The following is a 27,079-nucleotide window of genomic DNA, read 5'->3' on the forward strand; positions in this document are numbered from 1 at the left end:
AAACACAGGCAATTAAAAATGTAAAATAATGTCAGATAGTGATAAGTGCTAGATAGAGAAGGATTGAGGGGTGCTGTTTATCAGGATTAGGCAGGGGAGTCTTGACATTGAAGTAAAAACTTGAATAATTAGAAAAACACAGCACACCTGGCTCCAGGCAGAGGGTACAGAGATGAGAACAGATATGGCATGTTTGAGGAACAGAAAGAAGAGTGAAATGTCAGAAGCACTGTGAGGGGAGAGTAGCAAGAGGTAAGGTTGGAGCAGACACAGAGGTCATATCTTATGATGCTTTGGGGACCAGAATAAAGAGTTTTGATTTTACTCTAATTCCCAAAGGAAGCCATTTGCAGATTTTAAACACAAGAATGATATCTGATTTATGCATTCCATGTGCTGTTGACCCTTTCACTTGAACCCTGGCTGATAATTTTGAGCCTATCAGTGCCAGTGGAAGGCTTCAAATTATTCACTCTAAATCAAATTGATCAAAAGTGCTGTGATCCTTAGTAGAAAGTTGAAGTCAATGTACCAGGAATCAACCCAACTTAAACATAAGCACAAGATTTGAATAGACATTTCATAAAAGAAGGTATATGAATAGATAATAAGCACATAAAAAGTTTAACATCATTCAGGAAAATGCAAATTAAAACCACTCTGAGGTATCACTGCACACACACTAGAATGGCTAAGATTAACGATTGAGAATATTGAGGCCTGATAATGATGTGAAGTAACTGGAGCTCTCATATGTTGTTGAAGGGACTACAAAATGGTACAGGCTCTTTGAAAATTTCTTGTAAGTTAAGCATTCACTTTGCTGTATGATTCAGAAGTGCGCTCTTAGATATTTACCCCAGAGAAATGAAAGCATATATGCACACAAAGACTTGTACATGAACATTTATAGCAGCTTTATTTATAATACCATAACCTGGAAACCATTCAACTGTCCATCAACAGGTCAGTGGATAAATAAATTGTGTTATTCATTCAGTGAAATTCTACTCAGCCGTACAGAGCAATGAACCACCACTACAAGTGGGATGGATGGCGTTAGTGGTGAAAACCCGCCTCCAAGGCAGAAGACTTAGGACGTGGGTTTGAGTCCTGGGTCAGGAAGATCCCCTGGAGGAGGGCATGACAACCCACTCCTGTATTCTTGCCTGAAAAAGCCCACAGACAGAGGAGCCTGGCAGGCTATAGTGCATAGGGTCGCACAGAGCTGGACATGACTGAAGCAACTTAGCATGCACGCATGAATACAAAAAGCATTGGCTTAACCAAAGAAGTCAGACAAAAAGAGTATATAACGTAGGACTCCATTTATATGAAATTCCCAAACAGACAATACTTCACAGTGACAGAAATGAGATCAGTAATTGTCTGGGGGCTTGGGATGAGACTACAAAGGAAACTTTTTGGGATAATGAGGATAGTCTATATCATGAATGTGGTGATGACTGTGGGGGTATATACATTTGTCTAAGCTTATCAAATTGCATATTTAAAATGAGTGCATTTTATTTGTGTGAATATAAAAGACATAGCAGGAAATGCCTTTAGTATATTCCCACTAAGGAGCCCTCGTCTCTTAAAAAGCCTGTAACCAAGTTCTGTCAGATCTTGACTCAGTGAGCACATGGGGCCCACATAGTCAATTTAGTCTCATCTTCTTACTTCTTTCCTCCCCTTTCCTACTGCCAGCTCATTCCCTGGAGCTTACTCTGTTCTCTAACCTGATCCTTGACTCTTGGGCCACAGAATTTCCTGCCCTGGTTTTACAATTTGCATCATTAGTCTGCATTAGGGGAGAGATCTCATCTTCTGGGAACTATGAAGTAAGTTGGTATAATCAGCCTTTCTTGGGGGCACATGGGTTAATTCACCCTTTTATACACTATTGATCAGAGAAGGCACTGGCAACCACCTCCAGTACTCTTGCCTGGAAACTGCCATGGACGGAGGAGCCTGGTGGGCTGCAGTCCATGGGGTCGCTAAGAGTCGGACACGACTGAGCGACTTCACTTTCACTTGTCACTTTCATGCGTTGGAGAAGGAAATGGCAACCCACTCCAGTGTTCTTGCCTGGAGAATCCCAGGGATGGGGGAGCCTGGTGGGCTGCCGCCTATGGGGTAGCACAGAGTCGGACATGACTGAATCGACTTAGCAGCAGCAGCAGCAGCATACTCTATTGATAGGCTGTTTCTCTCAGATTATTCTGAAAGACTTCCAGTATTAATCGTTTTTTATTCTTAGTCTAGTTCCTTTGTTTTCCTGAAACTATCCAGATTATTATAGTTCCCTGTATTTGTCATTTATTCCTTACATTGGTAGAAATACATGCGTGTACTTGACAGTCAAGTATATCCTGATTAGAGGAAACAGAACACCCATAGATGCCAACAGTTAAACGTTCTACTGCAGAAAATGAAGAGAAGACTTTTTCTTTATCGGTACCCTAACTGTGGGGTGCCTAAAATTGGGTCTACCACTTGAGTTAGTGACTGGGTTAAATATTTTGACTCTAATTTCATAACTTGTCACAGTGATCCCATTGGCAGTAGAGTGGTGGGTTGCCAAGAAGGCAGTTAATTATCTCTCTGTCTCCCTGTGTATTTAAATTTTGTTCCCTCTCCCTAAAGAGAGGTGATGCTATGGCTTACAACTAATATGCTCTTGCAGAGCTCTCCACACCAATTAGAAAAGTTCTGTGTTATGACACTCTTTGATAGGGTATTATGACACTCTTTGATAGAAAGCCGTTGTCCCATTGAAGCAGAAACTTCATCAGAAGCACTGAGAATCAAGGGTGTGCTCTAGAAACCATGAATGGGAGGGGACTATCTGTGCTCACTGGGTTCATCAAACGAAGCGCCTCCCACTTAGGACTTTCTATGCAACCCAGCTGGTTTCCTGTATTTACCTCCTGGCCCCACCCTTATTTAGTGCAGAGTTGGAGGCAGGCCTGTAAAATAGCATTTTGTAACCTACTATTTGGAACTCTCATGAGTTTGCTTAAAACTCTGAGAACCTTCTTTTGTGAAAAGTAAAATTGCCCGCAGCTCTGAGAACCTTCTTTTGTGAAAAGTAAAATTGCCCACAGTAGGTGAAGAGGATGGGGTTAGTTCTCGATTAGAATCAGACTTTTTTTTTTTTTGGGAATGAGAGTCATTGCCATAAACCATGTCACAACACTTTCTTAGAATCATAAATTTGAATATCTCCATCTCCAATCCTAATTTCATCTTACAAAGGCTTTCCCATGGTCTCACAAAGAGCTTCTCTGTCTGAAAAGTGGGAAGTTTAATTTCTGAGATGTGAAACCAAATTTATATATTCTTGGCAGCCAAGATTCCTAGGTACTCTTATGTTCAATTTATGAGGACTAAGAATTGTATGGATAACTCATTTCATCTTCCTTCTTTAGCTTTAATTAGAGCTAATTAAATAACAAATAATGATGAACAACAACAACAAAAAACATCAAAGTGGAGATTCAAAGCACTGTTCTTCCTACTCAGACTTATTCTGATCAAAATGTCTACAGCTGAGCATATAGGATATCTCATTAAGTAAATGTTAAGTTTTATGGAAAAAAAGATGTACTATTAATTCAACCTCCTAGAGTCTTGAATAGCTGGACAATTCCTGACCTTGATATATTCACTTTCATTAGCACCTTTGAATCCAAACAGATTCTAATTAGACCTATGGTGAAGAATTGTGTTGAATTAGATGATAACTTTCAAAAGTGAGTAAAAATATCCATGTTAATAGTGGTGACAATTGCTCATTTTCATCTTGGAAAGTTTCCCAGTTTTTATTCAGGGAAGAATTGCTGTCATATGTTTACTGACGGTCCTTCCTGATCCTTATATTCTGACTAGGATTACCTTTTAATTCTCCTATCCATCAATACTTAGCAGTTATTATGCTGGTAGGTTTTTTCCCCCTGTTTTGGGGAGTACAAACTTTGAAATGTAAAAATGTATCAGAACTTGATGATGCAATAGAGTAGAGCTCTCAGAAAGAAGACTACCTGGTGAGTCAGGAAGCCTGGATTCTAATCTTAACTCTATTGTTCACCAGCCATGTTATCTTGGGCAGATCACTTAATCTTTGTATTAGTTCCCTCTTCTTTTAAGAGGAGGTAATGATGTCTACTTTAAATGGGTAATATTGTGTAGAAGTAATTAACACAGAGCCAGGCATAGATGAGATGCTGAATTAAGTGTTAATCCTACTCTAAAAAGAGTTCATGTCTGTGGATCTAAATTTTCACAGGCTCTAAATAGGTCTAATAATTAAAAATATGCTTGCATTTCTCAGAACCAGTCAATGACAGAATTTGAGGGTCATTGGGATAAAGATAATAGCAATAAATTCTGTAGTAGGCATTTGTTTTTAATTCTTAGATGGTTCCAAGATATTGGAGCTTATCTCTATATTAGCATTAAGGTACAAAAGAAAGAAGAGGATAAAAAAAGACATATTCTGGCCTTCTGAGAATTAGTATCATAAGAAATCTTTGATATTGATGCAGTGGTTTTATGCTTTTTGTGTTTCTCAACTTTTGTAGGGAATTTTTAACTTATTTGAAATTTGTGAGAGTTTACACTGAAAATTTTAAGACATTAGTTTTAAAATTGAGGAAGATACAAATAAATAGAAAGATATTCTGTATTCATCAGTTCAAAGAGTTAATATTGCTAAAATGTCTATATACTACCAAAAGCAATCTACAGATCCAGTGCGATCCCTATCAAAATAACTGTGCCAATGGCATTGTCACAGAGATTGAACAGCTGATCCCATGATTTGTATGGTCCCACCAAAGGCCCCAAATAGCCAAAGCAATCTTGAGAAAGACAAACAAAGCTGGAGACATCATGCTCCCTGATTTTTAACTATATTACAAAGCTATGGAAATCAAAATAGTATGGTATTGGCATAAAATCAGACACATAGATAACAGAACAGAGAGCTCTCATATAAACCTATGTATCTACAGTCAAATATTTTACAGCAAAGGAATCAAGAATATACAATTGGGAAAGGATAGTCTCTTCGATAAGTGATTTTGAAGAAACTGGATAGCCACATGCAAAAAAATGAAACTGGACCCATATCTTTACATCATACACAAAAATTAACTCAAAATAGGTTAAAGAATTGGATGTAAGAACTGAAACCATAAATCTCCTGGAAGAAAACATAGTAGGTAAGCTCCTTGACGTTGATCTTGATGATAATTTTTTGACTCCCAAAGCAAAAATAAACAAATGGGACTATGTCAAACTAAGAAGTTTCAGCACAGCAAAGGAAACTATCAGCAATATGAAAAGACAGTTTTATGAATGGGAGAAAATATCTTCAAATAATATATCTGATAAGGGGTTAACATTAAAAATATTAAATGTTAAAAATGAAGAACTCATACAACTCAATAGTCAAAAACCCAAACAATTTGATTAAAAATGGGCAAACGATCTGAATAGACATTTTCTCAAGGAAGACATACAGATGGCCAATACGTACATGAAAAGATCTTAACATCAATAATCACTAGGGAAATGAAAATCAAAACCACAATGAGATATCCCCTCACATCTGTTAGAATCAGTTCAGTGGTTGCTCATTCATGTCCGACTCTTTGCGACCCCGTGAATTGCAGCACGCCAGGCCTCCCTGTCCATCACCAACTCCCAGAGTTTACTCATACTCATGTCCATTGAGTCAATGATGCCATCCAACCATCTCATCCTCTGGTGCCGCACTATGAAAAACAGTATAGATGGGCTTCAAAAAATTAAAAATAGAGCTACCGTATGATCCAGAAATTTTTGAGTCTTTACCCGAAGGAACAAAAACACTAACTTGAGAAGATTTGTACACTGCCCACCCCTCCAATGTTCACTGAATCACTACTTACAGTAGCCAGTCTAAGTGTCCAACCTAAGGGAACCTAAGGGAAACAACCTGAGTGTCCACAGATGAATGATTGGATAAAGAAAATGAGGAATATATATGCAGTGCAATATTATTCAGTCATAAAAGGCATGAAATCGTACCATTTGCAATAAGATGACTGAACCTTGAGGATATTATGCTAAGTGAAATAAGTCAAACAGAAAAGGACATATACCATATGATCTTATATGTGGAATCAAAATGAAAAACTAAGCTTATAAATACAAAGGACAGATTGGTGGTTACCAGAGGCAGGGGGTGGGGGGTGGACAAAATGGGTGAAGGTGGTCAAAAGGTACAAGCTTTCAGTTACAATATAAGGAAGTCACAGGGATGCCATATATAGCATGGTTACTGTAGTTAACAATACAGTGTTGCGTATTTGTATATTTGATACTTGCTGAGTTGATCTTAGAAGTTCTCAGGACAAGAAAGTTTGAAACTATGTATGAGGACAGGTGCTAATTAGATTAATTGTGGTCCATGGCAAGAAGCTTTATGATTAAGGAGGTAACTCAGAAGCTGTACATGTTACTTTTCACATCTTATTGGCCTGAACTTAGTTATGTTGCTACTTCTAGCTGTAAGGGAGTCTGGGAAATGTACTGTCTAGATGGGTGGCTGGAGATTCTGTTACTTAAAGGAAGAAAAAGAGAATGGATGCTGGCTAATAACTAGCAGTCTCTGCCATATTCATTTACTCTTTCAACAATTTTAGTTCATATGTGACCACCGGTCTCTCTTTTATTCATTCAGTCATTGGCAACAGGGATGTGACTGACATTACCAAGCTGCCTTTGAACCAAGACAAAAATGTTACTGGTCCTTGGAGTTATTTTCTTATATGTTACTATATATGTTTGTCTATCATCCATCTATACCCATCTATTATCTATCTGTTTGCCTTATTTGTCCTGAGGGTACATGTTTGTCTGAAATTCTGACATAAAAACTTCTTGGTTTTGGTTAGATTCAGTTTTGTCAAGGAACTTATATATTTTTTATTGGGAAAGTAACTGCATGCTAATGAATAAGTAGGAGTTAACCAAGAGCAGAAATAATTATAAAGCACCTGTCAAAAGTGAAGTGCTATAGAAATGCTAAATAATGACACTAATAAAAAACTGATTGTCGTGACTTCAAAGGAAGTGTTAAGATGGAGTGTTTTGATGTGTATGGCATTTGAATGATCTAAATAGGTGTTTAGATACTCACATGAGAGACTGTTCTAGCCACTCAAGGGAAGTAAGAGTCTGTTCTACCCACTCAGTATTTTGATGCTTCCGTGAGAATTTTCTCATCGTTATATATTATTATTTTAAAAGTAATGCTTGTGTTGTTTTGACTAAACTCACATGAAGAAAGGACATTACCTACCAAAAATGTGACATTCTTTTTAGACCGCCTTGCTTTGAACCTTAAGTTCTTGGAGCACCTTAAGTTCATAAATCCCTCTGGTATGTTCCAATACCCCTGATTCCATGGCTTAACCAGATGTGCAAGTTAGGGCTACAAATTGGTAGTGAATTATTTTTTATTTTTAAAGAGCTCAGCTTTTATTGAATGTGTTACTAAAGAAGTTTGGTCAAAAAGACCAAAAGACCAAAGCCCATGTCATCATCAGACTCTTTAGATTCTGCTTTCTATGCTTCTACTTTCTTCTCCTCAGCTTGGGCAGCAGTGGTGGATGGGGCAGGACCTCCTGCTGGGGCAGGTCCACCAGCCCCCACATTGCAGTTGAGGCTCCCAGTGTTCACACTGGCCAAAGCCTTTGCAAACAAGCCTGGCCATCAACATTTACACAGGCTGCTTTAATGAGGACATTGATCTTATCCTCCATGACCATCACCTCATCGTCCTGCAGAATGAGGGCCGATTAGATGCAGGCTTGCTCTGAGACAGAGGCCATGATGCCGGTGAGTGCTAGTCTCCAGATAAAGTGAGGGTCTCACCCCAAAACGGCCTTAGCTTCTTTGGAAGGACTGAGCACCTTAGTGGCGGTGGAGGAAAAAACAAAGAGGTAGTGAATTCTTATTAGAGTTAGAGCTTTAGGTTAAACAACTTCCTTGTTTTAAAGATGTATCTTTAAATATTTATATGTTACAAGAGGCTTCTCCAAAGGCATTAACCTGGTGATTTTAAAGTTAAGGGAAAGATAAATGGATGCTTTAGATTGCTTGTGTAGGTATATTTTTAAAAGTTCTTTGATTATTAATCTTCTCATGAAAAATCTGAACAAACACCACATGATTATCAGTAATTTAAAAATAATAAATAATAGGTACTTTTTAAATTGTAAACTCCTAAGTGTTTGAGATAGTTTCAAGTTCAATTCCACCCTACCCATGCATGATTTGTCTAAAAGGTATAATTTAGCGAAATGGTGAAACCTCTAGCTCTGGAGTCAAAGTTGAGTTCAAATCTATCCTGTCATTTTGGGCCACCACGTGATCTTTTTTTATACCTCAATTTCTTCACTAGTTAAATGGGTGTTGGAATAATAATAGCAACCTTTTCTTATAGGGTTGTGAGAATTAAATGAGATAATGCACATGAGGGGTTTATCATAGTGCCTAGAATATGTAAATGCACAAGAAGTGTTAGGGATTCGTTTTTTACTTTTCTCATCTGCTCAAATATTCTGTGAGAGCAGCTTCCACAATCTTTTCTGCAGGTGATTTCAAATCTCAAACTTTGTGAGGTTTCATAGAAACATTCTTTCGTGATATGGCAGTATGGCTTAGTGGTTGAGCTAAAAAAAAAAAAAAAAATCCTAGCTCTACAAATCAGTCTCTGGCTGTGTATCTGGTGAGTTAATTAACCTTTCCATCCCTGGGGTTTCTCATCTGTAAAATGGAGGTGATAATATTAGTACCTTCCTCAGAGGATTTCTATGAAAACTAAAGGGTTTGTGAAGTACTCAACCCAGTGTTTGATGCTTAATAATTGTTCAACAAATATTGCCTCTCACTCATTTTAAAGCTTACAATGGTTATTAATTTATTTGGAAAAATGAATAGGTATTTTGGGTGTATACTTTTTCCATTTGAACACTGTATGTAGATTTCCCGACTTCAGGAATAGTTCTTTCAGTACGTTGTGGTCTTCACCGTGGTTTCTCAGTTTAGGGCAGGGTGTGCTATCATGAACAAATGAAAGGATAACCACCCAAACTGAGAATTTAGTTTTCCAACTTTCTGGATACCTGCTTAGTTCTAACAGCACCCTCAGTTGGTTACAGTAGATGCCAGTGAATAATACATCTGGGAGTTTTATGATCTTTTCTCCTTTTTAAACTTCCAAATAAAGTAAACAGATGGTAGGCAGTGGAGGTGAAGAGAACTGGTACTAAAATGATTACTTTCCTCTCACAAAGGACTTCCGGGCATTTTCTTAGTGTCCCAACTGGTAACTTGTAGTTTCGATAGGGAGGCATGAGAGTGGAAGAAGAGGGTGCAGGAAAGGGAGTCACGATGTTTGGCTGCTCCCTCAAAACCACCTGAAGCAGACGCAATGCAGGTGAGGCTGCAAACAGGAGCTCTGCCCTGAGAATCCACATCTAGTGGGCTGCGATGCTGGACATCTGTGGCCCTGCGGAAGCTTCAAAGGCACGATGTATATTTTACTAGGTTTGGTTTATCATGTGCGGAACACTGACATAATAACTGCTTAATAGTTGTTTACTAGAATTGATGCTTTTGAACTGTGGTGTTGGAGAAGACTCTTGAGAGTCCCTTGGACTGCAAGGAGATTCAACCAGTCCATTCTGAAGGAGATCAGCCCTGGGATTTCTTTGGAGGGAATGATGCTGAAGCCGAAACTCCAGTACTTTGGCCACCTCATGCGAAGAGTTGACTCATTGGAAAAGACTCTGATGCTGGGAGGGATTGGGGGCAGGAGGAGAAGGGGACGACAGAGGATGAGATGACTGGATGGCATCAATGACTTGATGGACGTGAGTCTGAGTGAACTCCGGGAGTTTGTGATGGACAGGGAGGCTGGGTGTCTTGCGATTCATGGGGTCACAAAGAGTCGGACGTGACTGAGCAACTGAACTGAACTGAACCAAATACCTGAAAGTAAAAAATAACTCTTAATAACCTTTGTTAGACTCGGTTTAGTTTAGGTGTCGCTAGTAATGAGAGATTATACTCTTTGTCCACTTTATGCTCAATAATTTTGTAAGCCAAAATAAGGTTTTTATGTACTAAAGAAACCTGTGAAAAATCCTTTTGTTAAAATTGATTAATCCTTGCCTACTGTGTACTTCATAAATTTCTCTCTTCTTAAACTAATAGCGAAGCCTGAATCTAAAATAAAATGCTACAGAACAAGCTTAAGAGCCTAGGGAATCTGAAGTCACTACTTCTTCAATCTTGAATGTAGATCTGTCTACTTACCACTTCTTCTTTCAGAATTGCCTGCCACCCAATGTTAAATTAAAACATCTCTATGGGTAATTGAAAAAGAAGATTTGAAAGTACTATAGACTCTTCAGAATGGAAGTGTTATATTTCACTCTTCTGTTATTATTTAAAAGTGTATGCTTAATTCTTTGTAGAGCCAGTTCTCGAAGGTAGAAATTCTCTGGGGCAGAGGTGCAGGGGGTGGGGAAAGGAGGTAAAATTTGGGGGTTTCTTTCAGAAGTCGTGCAGAGAGGGTTCTCAGAGCAGCTGTCCTCTGGTTCTGCTCTCACTGACTGTGAAATCATGATGGGGGTTAGCCTTTCTCTGCAATTACCGCTGGCATGAGCCTGGGAGAAAACCAGTTATGACCTACCTGCAAAATGGGGCTCCGGGAAAGCCCTGGGACCCACCTCTTGACCCGCCTTTATCTTTCAGCAAAAGGAGAAAAGTGAGTCCTTTCCAGGGCTTGTTCAGGGCTCCATGGTCCTGGACTCAGGCAGGATGCATCCCCTGAAGTGTAATGCATTTTAAAATACTCTTTCTGGGAAATGAAAACATGATTTTGAAGTAGTCTGTAGTATTGAAATGTAACACTCTTCTTCTGTGAGAAGCAAGACTAGCTTTAGGCTCACTGGTGCAGAAGAGTCCTCAAGGCAAAGAGGCTCAGAAACAGCAGGAATGGGATCGTCAGAAAGGTATCGCTCATCCTACAAAAATTGGCTCTAATTAAAAAATACGTCACATTAGCAAGAGTAGCTCAGTTGGTAATGTGGCAGTGGGAGCAAGCTGTAAAAAGGCTCCACAGAAATATCTGCTCTACAGTTTTATAATATGTTGTTTAGAGTTATGATGAAAGGGATTGGATATTGATGGCCAGCGGCTTCCAACACTTCTGGCCATTCTCTGCTCCTTTCACTCCCTTCTCTGAAGAATAAGAACCTTAGAAAAATTTCTCTTCCGTTCTCCTTTTCATCCTCTTGTCTGACTACTTGACTGCAACAGGGAGAGCTTCTTCAAGACTTTAACTTTTGAAAATCAACTTTCGTCTGTTTCAGCCATCACCTACAAATTCCTATGAAATTTTGAAAACTTAAGATTTATTAATTTGTACATATGTGGGAATTTTTGTACCCTTAGTAATGAAAGAAAACCCCTGAAAAGAAAAAACTGACATTTATTGATATATAAACAAAATTTGAGATCATAAATCTCTGTGTCTACCTAGACATACACTCCCCCATTTTTGTTTATCATCTTCTTGCTTTTGTTTGAACCCATTTGCATGGATTAAACTATTTTGCCATCTGTTTTTAGAAATGCTAAAATTTAATCGAATCATATTGCTTATTTGTGTAGGGAGTTCTCATCTGTTTCATAATAGATGGGAAATGTCAGAAAGCAAAATGCTATATTGAAGTGAAGTATACATGTTTGGGGATTATATATCTCTGCATATTCTTAGAAGTATTATTCCAAATGTATGTGGAGACATGAAATTTTAATAATTAAATTTAATTAATTTTAATTGAGGGATAATTGCTTTATAATATTGTGTTGGTTTCTATCAAACATCAGCATGAATCATACACTCTTAGGTATATCTCTGTTCCCTCCTTCCTGGCCTCCCTCCCAGCTCCCTCCCCATCCCTCTCGTCTAGTCTAGACTGTTACAGAGCCCTAGTTTATTTAATATCACTGTTTCTCTCACTTTAGTGTGCATACAGATCACCTGGGAACTTATTAAAATGCAATTCTAATTCAGTATGTCTTGGGCAGAGCCCAAGACTATATATTTCTGACAAGCTCTTGGGTGCTACTGATACTTCTGGAAAACAGACAGCATTTTGCAGAGCAAAAGCACCTATATACATGTGCATTTTAATTTCTTTGATTCCAGTTGTATGATTCTATTGGTTGGTGGAGCTCTCAAAGTTAACTTTATTTAGCAGGATTTCAGTTATAGTAAAATTTGCCATTTTATCAGTAAGTTGGCAGTGATCAAGCTCCTTTTCCTTATCGGAAGAAATGCTAAGCTTCACAGATTAATTCTCAACTGGTGTTCATCCCTGGGCCCTCAGATCCTTCTTGTGGTTGTCTAATGGGTCTATAGGACTTCTTCTGTGTCTCCTAGTTGCAGGGGATTAAACTTTCCATCTTTAGATATCAATTAGAAATGAGGGTTTTTTTTTAATGCAATCTTATTTCAAAATATTTCCTTATCATTAAGTTTTACCAAATTCCCTGAAGACTATTCAGTAATTTGGGGCCAGGACATGAAAGCACTCCCCCACAAACTTCTGGCTGATTATAACACATAAATAAATATCTGAATTAAGTAATTAAAAAATAACCAAAATTTCTTACCTTTAGTTGTTTGAATGTTGTTCCTTCCATTGGACCATAAATTCTTTGAGAGTTGGGTCCTTGCATGTTTTGTTTTTATATAACTATGTTTGATGATAGAGGTTATAGAGAGAGTTGTTATACCATAAAGAGTAGATTAATTAAATTCAAATATCAAGTTAGCATCAAGATTCAAATATCATAAGACCTCTAAAAATGGTAACAATCATTCTTGGGGACACCTTGGGTTCATTTTCTTCTTAGGACTTGAGGTTCCTCAAACATGTCTGCCGCTGACCCCGTGTTTCTCCATAACAGAGGGAATCTCCATTTTCCCTTTGTTAAAATGGTGACAAAACATTTTTCGTTAGCCAAGAATGTAAGAGTAAGCATAGGTTTGAATGTTTAGTAATTCTGCCAGTCTGCTTTGCTGGACATAAAGGGACTCATGGCACATACAAAACATCTTGAGAAAGAGTAAGACTCCTTACCTACTGACAGAGAAAAAGTTTCATATTCTTTATATTCTTTCACCACACAGAAAGGTTACACATTCCAGCCTCCTCTGTAGACAAATCTGGGACAACATGGCTGAGTTTTGTAAAATAGAATATTAGTCAATATGATGTATACTGTTTTTAGACTTGATCCTTTCTATTTGACTGCATCAGGTTTTAGCTGTGGCTCATGTGGATCTTTCATGTGAACTCTAGTTGTGGCGTGCAGACTTAGTTGCTCCAGGGTACGTGGGATCTTAGTTCCCTGACCAGGGAATAAACCCACGTCCCCTGCATTGCGAGGTAGATTCTTAACCACTGGGCTGCCAGGGAAATCCCCAGACTTGATCTTTAAAAACATCTTGTATCTTCTAGAAGTATCTTGTATCTAGAAACATCTTGTATCTAAGACTAGAAGAAGTACTAGTCTTCTTTTGCTGTTCTTTAGTGGCCTTGAAAGTCACATGCTCCACATTGTGTAGCCACAAGATGAGTAACCTGGTTCCCCAGACTTAAGACGTAGCTGGTCAAGAGTTCCCCATATTGAACTGTGCTGTGAATGAGAAATAAGCCTTGTGTTAAGCCACTGGGATTTTTGTATGTGTTGCTCCAGCGATCATGATTAATCATTCTGACTAACATACCTCCTAGAACTTGTGAAAGATTTTCTAGTCTGGGGCATGAGAGACAGGATCAAGTGAGAGAGAAAGATTGGTGGGCTTGAGAAAATGGAACTAGGCATGAAGATAACATGCAAAGAGCAGGAGTCTGTGTCCAGAGTCAGTTCAGCCTCTACTGGTAGGAGAACTTTGCCTTAGCATCACCAAGAGCGATGATTATTGTTGGTCTTACTGGCATAAGATGAGGGTTTTCTCTCCACAATGGGCAGTAAGTCCCCTTTTGACTGAGCTTGACACTCATCTTTGTTTCAAGACTTTGATTGGTTACTGTAGATCTTAAACAAGTTCCTTTCTCTCTTCCTTCCTCTATCCCTATATACATGAGGTTTCTAGACTTTCGTGAAGCAAATAACATGAAGATGGGTCCCTGTCTATCCAGTAGGGTGACAGTAGAATGGAAAGAAAAGATCTTATTAGTATACTTGGAAAAAGCTATACAACTGAGCTCAAAGGCAAAAGAGAAAAAGTATAACACTGTTATAAAAACAGCTAACATTAAATGGTGTTTACTGTGTGTCTGACACTGTGCCAAAGGTTAGGCCTCTACCATCTCATTAATCATCACTATCTTCATACAAGGTAGTTACTATTTTATTTTTACTTAATGTAAGAGGAAAATAAGGCACAGAGAGAATAAATGAATTGTCTTGATCCCACAGTTGGTAAATAAAAGACCCCAAAGAGGGTTCCATTGGTTTGAAGATCAAGACCAAATACCTTGTTGTGACTTACAGAACCCTGTATAATCTGGTTCTTGTCTGTGGATCCACCCTACTACTGAAGCCAGATATACTGACCTTTTAATTTTTCAATGGCATATGCTTTTCCTCACATATTTTATTTTTACTAGTACCATCTACTCATCCTTCGAATTTTAGCTCAAAAGTCATTTACTAGGGGAATTCTTCTCTGACCAACTTCCAGTATGAAATTCTCTCAAGTTCTGCTGCCCTCCATGCTCCTAGCACTTTGCACTTTTCCCTCATGGTACTATCAGAAACGTTTGTTTATACTTGGAATATTGTCTGTCATTTTTAGAATGTTACTTCTGTGAGGCAAGGACTAGGACTGGTTAGCTCATTATTTCTGCCAGAAACCTATTAAGCTCATAGTAAATGTTAAGAGAATAAATAAAATGAATGACCCTAAGATTTTAAATTAGCTCCCAGAACAAATATTGATAGAAGATGGCATGAGAGCAGTAGAGTAGATGAAGAATATTGCTATTTGGAAAGAACTATGAGAACTCTCACTTACTAGTATTAACAGTTTCATTGTATTGAAAAGAGAATTTTGGTTTTTTATTCTTTTTACAGTTTGCAACAAGAGGTAGTCTTGATGTTTTTTGAAGGTAGTATTTTATTACAGAATAATTTAGAGATTTTCAATATCCTGAGTGACTCTGAATTTATAAAGTGCCCTTGAGTTTATAAAAATGTTGGGCATTGTATGTACATTGATTAAATGACACTCCTTCACATACATACGATGCTATTTAAAAGGTACATGTTGATGCTATTGTAAATGATAGTAACTTTTTATAATTACTTTCTTTAATCAGCAGATACCAGAAGTACCTTCATTATAATACTTTTAAATGTTCTATTGAATAAATATTTTTAAAATGGCCTTCATGCTTAAGTGGTGAAAACTTCTAGAGAGAGCTAAAGCTTCTAGTGCTATTATAAACCTATTTTTATTTATTTCTGTTTTTAAAAGTAACTTATTTATTTTTGGTTGTGCTGGATCTTTATTGCCGCACAAGCTTTTCTGTAGTTGCTGTGAGCAGGGGCTACTCACTAGGTACTTGGGCTTCTCATTGCAGTGACTTCTCTTGTTGCAGCATACAGGATCTAGAGCACGCAGGCTTCAGTAGCTGTGGCTCCCAGATTCTAGAGCACATGCTCACTATTGTAGCACACGGGCTTAGCTGCTCTGCAACATGTGGGGTCTTCCTGGAGCAGGGATTGAACCTGTCTTCTGCACTGGCAGGCAGATTCTTTACCACTGAGCCACCAGAGAAGGCCTAAATCTATTTTTGAATGTTATTAAAATAGAAGTTATCTGCACATATCAATGTTACAGTTTTATATTGTATTTTTATATTCCTCTTGGAAATTGGTTTCTTAAGTCAAGACTAGCTCCAAAATTGTGTTTGATTCTTCTTTTTGTGAGCTATCTCTTCAGTTAGTTGGTTGTTCACTCTCATCTTAGCTTTCTTTTGGTATAGGGAGTATTTAGAGATCTATTACTAAAGGTAAGAATTGATAATTAAGGGAAATGATGAATTAAATTGACTTCTTCCAACATTAGAAAAATATTGTCTTGCTATGAAAATATTGTATTCATAATTATCAGCTTGATTGTATTAATATTATCAATAATTTAAAAAGTGAAATATCTTCTAATAAATCAAACTTCATGCACCATTACTTCCATCCATCCTATCCATGCATGTCTCCAGAATAATTTTCCTAGATTTCTTATTTTAATAGATTAATTTCTGTGTAAAAGTATCCACTGGCTCCAACTGCCTATGGTTTATAGCTCAAATATTTTGTCTGAATATGCTGTATTCTCCCCAATCTGACTCCAATTTATTCTTCAATTCTTATTTGTCAAATAATCCCAGCAAAGCAGTTATAGTGCAGAGATTAAGCATGTGGTTTAGAGCAGAAAACTTGGGTCAAATCCTGGTTGTTCCACTTGCTACCAAGCACTGGGCTGAGTGCTTAATAATCAGTGTCCTGTATAAACCTCATGGTAGTCTTGTGAGAGGTATTAGTAGTATCATACCTTGAGTTTGCAGGTGAGAAAGCTGAGGCTTAAAGAATTTAGGTGGCTGGTCCAACACCACACTTATTTCAAATATTGAGCTAGAGAATGAGATAGAGTTTCAGTTTCTGAAAATAGTCTACATGTGTTGATTTTCAAATAAATTTGAAGCATAGATTTTTGAGCACATTTGATTTTGAAAACAAATCCAAATCTGTCTAAAAGAGAGAATGTGAATAACACCATAGAGTTCATTAAGTGGAAATCAACTTATTTCCACACTTTTATCATAGGAATTTTCAGAAATAAAGCCTGGCATTTACAGTAGAAGAGTGATGTTGACAGTAGCAGGGTGTGGGGAGAGAGTACAGGTAGAACTCAGGAACCATTTTGGACACTTTGTGACTGGCCATTCAGCTTCTCTGAGCCCTAGATTTCTATATTCTAGAATGTGTGCAATGAGAGTCTTCTTTATGGTCTCACAAGATTATTCTGAGGACATGTGAATATATTAGAAAATGTATTAAGTTCTATATAAAAACAAGATATTAACTTCTGTTCAAGATGTGACTTTTTTCCTACATTGGTAGAGGGTAAAATCATACTATTTCCACCATGGGACTAAACCTTGGTTATAGGAATACTTTTCTCAGTCCATAATATTTTCTCTACATAATTGTATAGATAATTGAATTTGGTTTTATTTTCCATCAATACAAACAACTCCATTTTGACTGTTGAGTACATTGCCAAGTTGAGTCACATAATGATAATAATGGTCAGCTGATGAATATGAATAGGCAACTTGTTCATGAGTTTATAATTATATCCAGGAAAACTTTAACCACTTGCAAAAATGTCATTGGCTTTTCTCTTTTCCCCTGTTTATAAATGCCCTTCCTCACTGTTCCCAGCTCCTGAGCTAAGGAAGTGAGTCAGTTCTTCGCATCAGGTGGCCAAAGCATTGAAATTTCAGCTTCAGCATCAGTCTTCACAATGAATATTCAGGACTGATTTCCTTTAGGGTGGATTGGTTGGATCTCCTTGCAGACCACTGGAAAAGACCCTGATTCTGGGAAAGATTGAAGGCAGGAGGAGAAGGGGACATCAGAGGGTGAGATGGTTAGATGACATCACTGACTCAATGGACATGAGTTTGAGCAAGCTCTGGGAGTTGGTGATGGACAGGGAAGTCTGGTGTGCTGCAGTCCATGAGGTTGCAAAGAGTCAGACACGACTGAGCAACTGAACTGGTCTAAGGGAGTATGTCATGTATGGATGTGAGAGTTGGACTGTGAAGAAAGCTGAGCACCAAAGAATTGATGCTTGAAATGTGGTGTTGGAGAAGACTCTTGAGAGTCCCTTGGACTGCAAGGAGATCCAACCAGTCCATTCTAAAGGAGATCAGCCCTGGGTGTTCTTTGGAAGGAATGATGCTAAAGCTAAAACTCCAGTACTTTGGCCACCTCATGCGAAGAGTTGACTCATTGGAAAAGACTCTGATGCTGGGAGGGATTGGGGGCAGGAGGAGAAGGGGACGACAGAGGATGAGATGGCTGGATGACATCACCGACTCGATGGATGTGAGTTTGAGTGAACTCAGGGAGTTGGTGATGGACAGGGAGGCCTGGCGTGCTGCGATTCCTGGGGTCTCAAAGAGTCCGACACAACTGAGCGACTGAACTGAACTGACTGAACTGAAGGGAGTATGAGCAGACAAATCAACATTCTCTACTGTGCAGCAAACCAATTGGCCAGTTTATAAGGGATTCCAAAGTTCACAGATTCTGCTTCTTCTGTTTTCTCTTTTTATCTTGTGTGTATGTGATTTAGCATGATTGTAGCATGTAAAGTCAAAACTGTATTCATGGGGAAAATGAAGAATTTAAACCATTCAATTTAGAGAAAGATGGAATACTTTCAAAATTATTTTATTAGGTCAACACTACACTAATAGCAAATTCAGAGAAAAATATTACCAAAATACCCTACAGATCAATATCTCTCATGAACATACTTGCAAAAAAAAATCATCAAGAAAAAATTATCAAATTGAATTCAGCAACATACAAAAAGAATCGTACACCAGAGTCAAGTGCTATTAATCCTGAGAATGCAAGTTTGTTTCAATATTTGGAAATCAGTCAATGTAATTTACCTTGTTAACAATTCCAAAAATAAAATCCACAAAATTGAATCAACTGAGGAAGTAAAACCTTTGGGAAAATATAATATTTATTTACAATAATAACTCTCAGCAATCTAGAGTTGGAGGGAATGTCCTTAACTGAATAAAAGGTATCTACAAGAAAGTCTACCAATAATATTATACTTAATAGTGGAAAACCAAATGTTTTATACCTAAGATTGGGAAAAAGGCAACAACTTCTGCTCCTCTCACTTATGTTAACATTATACTGAAAGTCTTAGCCAGTGCAATAAGATAAGAAAAAGAAAAAAGATAAAAGAAAAAAAAAAACAGGTATATGGATTGGCAAGGAAGAAAGAATTGTTCCTATTCTCAGGTATGATTGCCTATGCAGGAAAATCTGTGAAAAACTGTTAGAATTAATGAGTTTACCAAGGTTATAGAATATAAGGCCAATACATAGAAATCAATCTTTTTTCTGAATTCTAGCAATGTACAACTGTAAACCAAGATTTAAAAATCAATATCATTTAAAGTGTTTTTAAAAATGAAATATTTGTGTATAAATCTAACAAAATATGTTCCAGACTGTATACTGAAAATTAAAAGAATCCTGTGAGAGAAATAAAAGAAAACCTAAATAAATAGAAAGGCCTACCTTTTTAATGGATTAGAAGTAAAGATATCAGTTGTTCCCAAATGAGTCTGTAAATTTAATGTAGTACTAATCAAAATCCCAATATAATTTTTTTGCAGATATAGTGAAAGTGATTCTAAAATTTATATGGAAATGTAAAGACACCTGAATAGCTAAAACAATTTTGAAAAGGAAGAATAAAGGTTGAAAAAGCACACTACCCAATTAAAAAACTTACTATAAATCTACAGTATTCAAGATAGTATTGGCAAAGGAATAGACATATAGATCAATGGAAGAGAATAGAGAATCCAGAAATAGACCCACACAAATATGGCTAATTGATTTTTGACAAAGATGCAAAGGCAATTTAATGGAGAAAGGATTGTCTTTTCAACAAATGATGTTGAAACAATTACACAGTCAGAGTTTAAAAAAAAAACAACAAATTTCTTGATGTAAACCTCATGCTTTATACAAAAACAAACTTAGAATAGATGGTAGATATAAATGTAAAACATATAACTATAAAAATTTTAGAAGACAGTGTAAAAAGAAAAACTATGTTGACCTTGGGTTTGGTAATGAGTTTATATATGTGACACCAGAAGCACAAACCACAAAAGAAAAAATAGATAAATTGGATTTAATTTTTTAAAAGTTTTCTTGTGTCAAGACACTTATGAGAATGAAAAGACATGCTACAAATTGAGAATGTTTGAAAATTACATATTTTATATTTTATAATTCAGATAAAAACACATGAAAGACACTTCACCAAGAGGATATAATGAAAACTAATAAGCACATGAAAAGATGTTTGACATCATTAGCCACTTAGGGAAATAAAACCATGATGAGTTACTACTATATATCTATTAGAATGACTAAAATTAAAAAAACACTGACACTCCTAAGTGTTAGGAAGAGAGCAACTAGAATTTCATACATTGTTGCAGGAATGCACAGTGGTGTGAAGCATCTTTTATTTCCTTTGAGTTTTCTTTATTCATTCAGCAACTATGATTGAGTGCTCACTGTAGATATTCAATCATATTTGTTGAATGAATGAACTCAGGGGGAGAGATAAATGACTCCCTTCTACCTTGCTTTTCCATAACTGTAATGATAAATCATGGTGTAACTGCCTCAGGCTGGCCTTTTGAGTAGGAGTGAGAAGGATAGTATGGGGGCCTGAACTTGGATCTTCCTAAGTTGTTTTCCATGAGTTTAGCACTTCTAAGGGAGGAATTTTCTAGAGAGATGAGGTTAGGACCCTTTCTATGGCTCTGGTTTATGTTCAGAGCATGTTTGATAAGACTATATAAGAAAGTATCATCCCCTTGAAATGCCGGGCTTGTGCAACTGCAAGTGTACTTTTGTTTTCAATTCTTTCTCCATCTGGTAACTGATATCAAGCCACTAGGATACTTAGGTCTGAGGCGGATCTGAATGGAAAGACCATTTACGTATCTACAGCTTCTTCAAAAAGCTTGTATTGGAAACATAGAGATGCTTTCAGATGGAAAATAGTTTGCCTGCTTTGACTGATTTCCCTGACATGCCACCCTCACACAGTTCCATGGCCTGTCCAAAAATCTTCTGTTTGGGGCACTAGCTGCCCTGATGTCTCAGAGAATACGTTTTTCAGGTCCTTTTTCACTCTTCATTTTTTCCTGAAAGGAAATATTCAAATAACTTAGGTGATGATATAGATGTGGAGCTCCCAACACTTCCATCTTTCTTCCTGATAATGCATTTGGACCAAATCCTAATAATCTATTCTTTAAAAATCAAGTAGAATCATGACTAAAAAACAACTGCAGATTCCTATAAATTCCCATCTCCTATTTCTTTCTCTTGAATTTCCTTCCTATGAATTTCAAGTTCACAAAATGTTGAGCTGATCAGAAGAAAAATGTATCTTTTAGCTGTCAAACATTAGTTTCAAGGGATTCTTTGGATTTTCTCTATATTGGTTTTAGAAGACTTCAGTATTTCCAGTTAGATGTGTAGAAAAAGTAATTAAAATTAGTTTCTAATTGAAATATTAGAAAATAATTTCTATCTGAAAAATTCCACAGAGATTGTTATTCAAAAAGCCTTTAAAATCAATATGTTTCTGGTAAAGACTCATCATTTCTTGTCATTTACACAAAACTTTGGGATTTTCTTCCTTTCGTCTTGACAACCTGTAACTTTATCATGTTAATTATGAAACACTGTCTTAATAAAAAGTTTCTCTTAATTAGAGGGAGATAAATAGTTTCCTGAGTATAATTTTTGTCTCAATGAGAGAAAAGATATGAGAAATAAAATGTGTTAAATTAGGTAGAAAATAATTTTCATAATTTTCTTTATAACTTATGAATAAATATAATTTTATTTTTGTCTGTGTATGAGCATATTGAAAAGCAGAGATATTACTTTGCCAACAAAGGTCCATCTAGTCAAGGCTATGGTTTTTCCAGTGGTCATGTATGGATGTGAGAGTTGGATTGTGAAGAAAGCTGAGCACTGAAGAATTGATGCTTTTGAACTGTGGTGTTGGAGAAGACTCTTGAGAGTCCTTTGGACTGCAAGGAGATCCAACCAGTCCATACTAAAGGAGATCAGTCCTGGATGTTCATTGGAAGGACTGACATTGAAGCTGAAACTCCAATACTTTGGCCACCTCATGCGAAGAGTTGACTCACTGGAAAAGACTCTGATGCTGGGAGGATTGGGGGCAGGAGGAGAAGGGGATGACAGAGGATGAGATGGCTGGATGATATCACCGACTCGATGGACATGAGTTTGAGTAGACTCCGGGAGTTGGTGATGGACAGGGAGGCCTGGCGTGCTGCGATTCATGGGGTCACAAAGAGTCAGATGTGACTTAGCAACTGAACTGAACTGATACCAAACACAGTGATGTCATTGAGTGTTTTTGGGTGTAGCCCGTGATGAAGCAAAGTAATTTGTATGTTTGTATGCAAGTTATATCCAGATAAAATATTAATCTCTAATCTTTGTTCCCATGATTGCTGAAGTTAAGAGTTTAGATTAGAAAAAAATATTGGTTGGGAAAGGAGGTCTTTTAAAATGTAGAGAAAGATCAAACATTTTAATTATAATCTTCATATTATAAATATTATTAATAAAACTTCAGTCAATCAACAATGGCATATTTTATTGTAACATTGAAGTAAAAAAGAAACATGGGGAAGTTGTAGCATTTCCCACTGTTAGTTTACAAATAACAATATTTAAGCACAAACTATTAAACCAACATAATTAAGGCTCTTGTACTTCAAGAGTCAGTTAGCAATAATATTGAAAGTATCTAAATTACTAAATGGTAGAGGAACATACTCCTGTGTAGTCTAGCTGCACTAAAATAGAAATGTCTAAATTAAAGTTAGTGCAGTGTTTTCTAAAGAACAAACCAGCCTTCTGCAATTGGTTTGAATAAGATGTCTGAAGTGTGAATGTATAAAGTTGACTGTCATATGTGATGGCCCCTCTGGAGGGTTCTCCTCTGCTAGGCTCATGCTTCTCTCCTAAGTATAGCTTCTTGAAGGCTTGTGTGAGAGCTGTTGAGTGGAAGAGTAAATTTCCTAATATTTCTCCTACTTCAGGGAGTGAGTTTTAAAAAAAAGGCGGGAAGCGGTGCTTCAAAACACATTCTTTTTTGCCCCAATTTCTTTTTTTTTTTTGAAGATTCAAAGGTGGACGGGTGAAAGTTGGATCCATCCAGTCTAGTAGTTCTTGAGCAGTTGCAAATTTCCTTCTGTAGAAAAAAATGGCGGTCTTATAGTTGGTTCAGATGTACACCTCAAGATAATTGAAACTTTCACCAGGGGTTTTAGACTTTCTATAAGAAAAAACAACAATAATTGGAAATTGTTCATTGTGAATACATTAGATTTGTACAGACAAAACATTCATGAAGTGCAATTATAGCCAGTGTTGCTATATTAGTATGAATGTTAATAGCATGTTTGTTTTTGAAATGGGTTATGCATTCTGATAAATGTCTGCTTTAATCTAGTCATCTGTGTATCACTTGTCTAAGTACTCTCATTTAAGATGCCATATCCCTTCTTGTAGCAATAAAGGGGTAAAGCAACATTAATATTAAATAATTAGAAAAACAAAAGGGGAATGATTAAACATATTTACATAATTGAAATAACACTGTGTCGCAGTGGGAAATCGGGACAATGTTGTCTCCTTTCAAAGTAATTCATAATTCAGATTTTTAATTATGGCATATTCATTCATTTAAAGATGATTCTGGATGAGAGGGCCACTAATGAAATACAATCATTAGCATCTAAACAAAGTAATTTACAAAGTCTCCTTTAGGGGAAAAGATTTCTAGAACATCATCAATCACACAAGATATGCAAAAACAAGCAATTAAACCACACACAAGAACTACAACAGCCTTATATATCAGTAATGTACACATGAAAACATAACTGATTACAATGATTAGACTAGGGTAGTGTGGTTAATTTGTATTTTATGTAGTGATTCCATGGAAGAATGCACCCGGACAGACACATTACACATGAGAGGAACTTCATTTCATTAGTACTCACTTAAAACACATGACCCAAAGCCCCCAAAAACAATGAATTTTGAGTCATTGCCTGGCCATCCATGTAAGGTCAAACTACTGCATACTTTAATAAAATATCTCCCTTTCTCCTGCATCTCTTTTTGCCTGCTATTTGCTTTTATAAACTGACAAAATGTGGGCTTAGGAGAGTACTTTGTGAGAGGCAGGTGCTGCCTGGGTTTCTCATTATTTGTTCAAATCCTGATTTAGGCTTCCAGGGACAAAGTGCTCCCAGCCCTCACAAAGTCAGTGATTTACTGGCTCTTCCACCATATACACAATTACAGATCATTAAGCATGCAGCAGGACTAAATGGATATAATAATTCTCTAATTTTTAATGCCTGTATATGGTATTTTGGTAAATGGACCACAAAGGCTGGTTTCAAACCCTGCTTCTAGAGGCCACGTTATAATCTTGTTGAAAACCTGTACGACTTAAGTTCTGCCGGTGGATTTTTCTTTGTGAAGGTGGAAAGAAGGCATGGATGTAAAAGGAGTAGGAATTAGGAGAGTGGTGTTGTGTCAAGGAGGGGGAAATCCACGGGGGAGGCTGGTGCCCCTGCTGTACGCTGAGCCGCCTTCGATAACCACCAGCTTCAGAAGCCAAAATATGCTCTATTGGGTACTCGAAGGATAAAAATACTGGTTAATTTTCAACAGTGCTCCTTCATTTGACTTTACAATTTACAACAGCGAACATTAATGCAGGAATGGCTTGGTTGAGGAGGAGTTTAAAATTAGAGCCCCTCTTCTCATTAGCCCCGACTGCCTGACCCAGGGTGACTGAGAAGCAATTTGTCGCCAGATTCTCATTTTGCTTCTGTTATGGCTCCTTGTAAATGAAGCGCGGCAATTTATTGTAGCACCTCTAGGAGTCAAGAACATAATGTGTAAAACACATACAAAAAAATCTTTCTCCACGTTCATTAACACCCAGCACATAGAGGCTGTTCACTTTTCTCTCTAATGAAGGAGGGAGATCTTAAATCTAAAGCTTTCCATCATGTGAAGAAGTCCTCTTCAGGCCATTAGATGGAGGCTGAGTTGGATTGAAGAAAGGTCATTGACAAAAACAGAGAGTGGCAATACAAGGAAAAATAGAAAATGGATAAAAGAAGAGACTTTAGAAACCTCAAAGAATGGAAAATACATTTTTGGCATCAATGCTCAACCCCCTTGTCTCAGTGTATTTTTTGTTGTCAGTGAAGAAAAGAATATCTGGCTTTTTATTTAGCTGGAAATTGCTCTAGTGTTTGGCCAATTCTTATTTCTTCACCCTTGATCTGACCTTGCAAGAGGCATTTACTTAGGTTCATTTGAAGAGCATATTGTCTAAGATCTTTAAAACTTGTTTGCTTACGGCCTCACCCCTCCCCTGCAGCCTTTACAAGAAATTGCTGCATCCACGGTTTTAATACATTCTGATTGTAACAGGCGGCTTCTGCCCTGGAGCTAGCTTCAGGCTTTTATCTTATTTCTGTGGTTAGTTCTGATTAATGGTTTTGTCGTGTGGGGTCTCACAAATGGCATCTCCCGATGAACCTAATAACAAATTACCATATGGAATAATTTTCTAGAGGGTCCAGGATTGCCTGTTTGGATTAAATACTTATTGTTGCTGGACAGTACACATGTATGCTCTTATTGGTTTTATGATATAATAATAGGCACTCAGTGCTGTTGTTTAGTTGCTAAGTCATGTCAGACTCTTTGGGACCCCGTGGATTCTGGCCTGCCAGGCTCCTCTGTCCATGGAATTTTCCAGGCAAGAATAATGGAATGGGTTGCCATTTCCTACTCCAAGGGATCTTCCCGATCCAGGGATCGAACCTGCATCTCTTGAGTCTCCTGAATTGGCAGACAGATTCTTTAACACTGTGCCACCTTAGGATACCAAGTCAATTAAAGTAGAAATAGGACATTCTATTTCGTCTAGTCAAGGCTATGGTTTTTCCTCTGGTCATGTATGGATGTGAGAGTTGGACTGTGAAGAAGGCTGAGCACCGAAGAATTGATGCTTTTGAACTGTGGTGTTGGAGAAGACTCTTGAGAGTCCCTTGGACTGCAAGGAGATCCAACCAGTCCATTCTGAAGGAGATCAGGCCTGGGATTTCTTTGGAAAGAATGATGCTAAAGCTGAAACTCCAGTACTTTGGCCACCAAAACTCCAGTACTTTGACTCATTGGAAAAGACTCTGATGCTGGGAGGGATTGGGCGCAAGAGGAGAAGCGAACGACAGAGGATGAGATGGTTGGATGGCATCACTGACTCAATGCACGTGAGTCTGAGTGAACTCTGGGAGTTGGTGATGGACAGGGAGGCCCGGCATGCTGCGATTCATGGGGTCACAAAGAGTCGGACACAACTGAGCGACTGATCTGATCTGATAATATAGAGCACAAATATTATAATCCTCCTTCCTCCCATTGAGGAAACTGAGTCTCAGAGAGGTTAAATACGTGTTCAAACTTAAAGAGTTGGAAAGGGGCAGAGCTGTGATGCCAAACCAGGGCTGCCAGCATTCCCTCAGCCACACATCTGTTATCTAGGGTACCTTTTGTTCTAAACTCCACTAAAAACTTCCTCTTCTTGTTTCAATTAAACTTAGCAACCATCTAGTTTTTGATGTGACAGTTAAACCTTTCTCTTTAAATACTGAAGTTTATAAATCTAAAACACATACATTTCTATTTTAAGGAATGTATCAAATTGATTGTATGTAGTAAAGCATTACTTTCTCTTTTCTGTCTAACCCAAATAATCAGCATCCATTTCTATGTTGCTTTATTCTATAATTTTTCTTTCTTAGTCCCACTCTCAGTGTATCTGAAATTTGGATTGGTGCTGCTCTAGCCAGTTGAGCTTTGGCTTCTAATACTTTATAGACCTCCTCCTCAAAGAGCATGTGTACTGACTGAGCATGGTTAATATTTGAAGGTCAAAAGTTGGCACACACATAAAAGAAAAATTAAAATGTAAGAACAATTGTCTTATGTAGTTTAG

The 27,079-nt window shown here is 37.4% G+C and overlaps 1 pseudogene; it reads right to left on the reverse strand.

Moving 5' to 3' along the window:
• Nucleotides 1-7,548: 7,548 nt before the first annotated feature.
• Nucleotides 7,549-7,886, reverse strand: LOC113879599 (annotated as a pseudogene).
• Between the last annotated feature and the right edge of the window lie 19,193 nt (nucleotides 7,887-27,079).

The sequence above is a fragment of the Bos indicus x Bos taurus genome, chromosome 21, assembly GCF_003369695.1.
Source record: "Bos indicus x Bos taurus breed Angus x Brahman F1 hybrid chromosome 21, Bos_hybrid_MaternalHap_v2.0, whole genome shotgun sequence".
In the NCBI taxonomy this organism is placed as follows: domain Eukaryota; kingdom Metazoa; phylum Chordata; class Mammalia; order Artiodactyla; family Bovidae; genus Bos; species Bos indicus x Bos taurus.